The sequence below is a fragment of the Octopus bimaculoides genome, chromosome 18 (assembly GCF_001194135.2).
Source record: "Octopus bimaculoides isolate UCB-OBI-ISO-001 chromosome 18, ASM119413v2, whole genome shotgun sequence".
In the NCBI taxonomy this organism is placed as follows: Eukaryota; Metazoa; Mollusca; class Cephalopoda; order Octopoda; family Octopodidae; genus Octopus; species Octopus bimaculoides.
The window spans coordinates 4,613,284-4,616,583 of record NC_068998.1 but is presented as its reverse complement, the minus strand read 5'-3'; the positions used below and the strand labels follow the sequence as shown (position 1 = coordinate 4,616,583).

General features: G+C 32.3%; 1 protein-coding gene across 1 annotated transcript in view; it reads right to left on the bottom strand.

The window, feature by feature from the left end:
* LOC106872231 (fibroblast growth factor 18) overlaps positions 1-3,300 on the bottom strand; it is a 106,839-nt gene that overhangs the window by 102,016 nt on the left and 1,523 nt on the right. The window lies entirely within an intron of this gene.

Below are 3,300 nucleotides of genomic sequence, written 5' to 3'. Positions count from 1 at the left end.
ATATATATATATATATATATATATACATATACATATATTAGCATATATAATCAAACATAAGCGCATACACAAACATACATTTATGCGTATCTGTTTGTGTATATGTGTGTGTGTGTATGTTTACATATGTGTTTATGTGGATTCGTCTACGTGTTTTTCTTTGACAATTAAATTTCTTGGAAGCTTTCCTGTTTGGAATTAGCTTTCAGACTCTTCGACTCCAACATATTGTTACATAATTACTATGCTTGTATAACGCATATTTATACCTGTCTTGGCCTCTTCACCCCGTCAACGCCGTCACTATACGCTCAAGCTTATATAAATATGGGAACAGTACGCACACACACACACACACACACACACACATACACGCACACACACGTATACATCAATATATATATATATATATATATATACATGCGCACACAAATTCACAGCTATACACATCTACTCAAACAAACGAACGTCTCTTGCCTACATATACACGTCTATAAGCAAACAAACAAACGCACACAGCTAAGATATATATATATATATATTATATATATATATCTTACGCAAAAGAATTCAAGCACAGGGCTAATATGTAAGTGTGGTGATGTGGAGATACGGTAGTGAGAGTTTAGTCAGTTTGCTAGAGATAGCAGGCACACTTTCTCAAATCCAATCCTACTGTCTTGAAAAGTGAGGGCCAAACTGGATAATATGGTCCTAGAAATACAATGTACTCGAGAAAAGGGTGTTAAACATGTCTGCTATGTCTGAAATCATGAGTCTCCATAGCAAGTTTCATCCAGACTAAAACGCCACAGCATTAAGTATACACACACGCATGCACACGCATCACATGCATACTTACACATCCTTCCTCTTACAAGTAACCATTTATATATGCACAAACACACACACACACACACACACACACACACACACACACAGATAAATAGACAGATAGATAAATAGATAGATAGATAAATAGATAGATAGATAGATAGATAGATAGATAGATAGATAGATAGATAGATTGGTAGGCAGGCAGACAGACACACAGATAGATAGATAAACAGATAGACAAGTAGGCAGACATAAATATAATCATGGTTTGTAATAACTTAGAGAGGTATTATTTTTAAATACAACACAAACATGTTTTGCTTTGGCGGTTGTAGCAGTAAAATTTATTTTTAAGCAAATATATATATATATATATATATATATTTATATATATATATATATATACATACATACATACATACACACACACACACACATACACACACACACATATATATATATGTGTGTATGTGTGAATGTTTCTACGTATGTTTACATAACGACAACCATTGCAAACGTTCAAGTATGATCTGGTAACAAGCACGATGGTTTTACAAATTGTTTTAGGTGCCTAAGAAGTCAAGACAAACCTAAGCAACTTGCTGACCCTTCCACACAGAGACCCGGTGGGCACATCAAAAAATATGACACATGCGCCGAGGGAAGAAAAACTGCACAGCAGTTTGTTTCTGCATTTATTATATTTTTGAACTTATTATTTAATGGAACGCAACGTGCTGTCTTCTATTTTGCTGACAAGATATAGCTATATACTGAAGACGGAGTTGCGTCAATATGTTGTGATGTTAAGCTTTATAGAATATATGTCACAAATAATTAAAATTATAGTGACGGTGGTTATAAATGGAATAATAGGGGAAATGATGAAGTACAAAAGCTACTGCATGGTAAACTAATTTAATATGTATATGTAGGTAGAAATGTGGTTGTGTAAATAAATTTGACTTTGTGTTTATGCAACGAGTGTTACTGGTAATCGGGATTTATTGAAAACATTTATGTCTTAAGATTTCTATACTTGTAGGGAGAAATGTTTATTGGTAAATGGAATAATGGTGTGACGACAGTCTATAGGAAACTAATTCAGTTTGAAGATATTTGAGGATGTACTGAAAAGTTCTTGGTTTTAAGGGTGTCACGAAAGGCCTGGTTGGAGGCCCAACTGTCCGAGTTGTTTTAAAGGGCTTAGAAAACCTGAAAGACCGTTGCAATAAGTGTGTGAATCTGAGAGGGGAATATGCTATGTTACATAAAATCATAATTAACTGATCCTCCTGTATGTTCTTTTACCGAAAGCTAGGAACATTTCAGCACCCGTCGCAGGTGGGAATTTCGTTTGGATCAATAAAGTCAACTTTGTGTACATAGAAAAGAGAGTTTCCTGTAAAGGTAAGTGGTTTATTGAAAATATTTATAAGATTTCTATGTTGAAAAGAACAAATTCTTTCAAAGTATTTAGTGACAAATTGGTCTTTAGCAAAAAGAAATACTCAAACTTTCAGTGATACAAGGTTTGCATGGCATTTACTTTTATTCCGACTTAGGATTGCACAATCTTCAGTTCAAAGTTAAATATTAACAATCAGATGAAGTGAAACAATACGATTTCATTGCTTCCGCCAGAGATAAGGTGCGTACATATTAGGGTATGAATATAGGAGCAAATTTAAAAGCATTAGACGATAAAACTAATATAAATGCTGTAGAAGAATTATTAGTTTGTGAAGGAACCCTGTTAACATATATTCGTAGTTAGTCACTTACAATCCAGTGGGAATACATTGGAATTGATACAGTCATAATAGTAGGTTCATATGTATTAAAAGGGGTCAACTAACGAAAGTGATATATAAGGGTCTGAGGAAATTTGGGTAAGATAGAATAAGAGATTTCAACAGTAAATACTATCATAAAAAAATTAAATAATTCGTTCAAGGGAAATATTAATTGAGTAATTTAAAAAACAAATTAGCTACGAGAGTTTTTGCATCTAGGGTAAAATAAAGGCTACATCAATTAGCATTTCTTTTTCTGTTCTTATTTGTAAGTGAAGCTTCTCTCTATGTGTGTGTTTGCAATACGATATTTCGTGGTATGAGCTATTTCCGCTATAAAAAGAAGAGAAAAAAACACTTCTAGATAGGTCTTTGACACAGTACTGGAAAGACTTGGTAAAAATTTACTCGTTAACAGAAAAGTTAAACTATAAAAGAGAAATATTTGCGTCTAAATAATTAATAATAGTCTCTGAGTGATAATCCTTATTTTAACTTTGCTATACTTAGCTCTTACCATATATATATATATATATATATATATATATATATATATATAAGCATGTATAGTTATCATTGTTTTGATCTGTTGTAAAAGTAAGTGAAAAAAAACAAGATTTAAAAATATATATTCATGCGTTAAAATATACGATAAGATAAAGATACA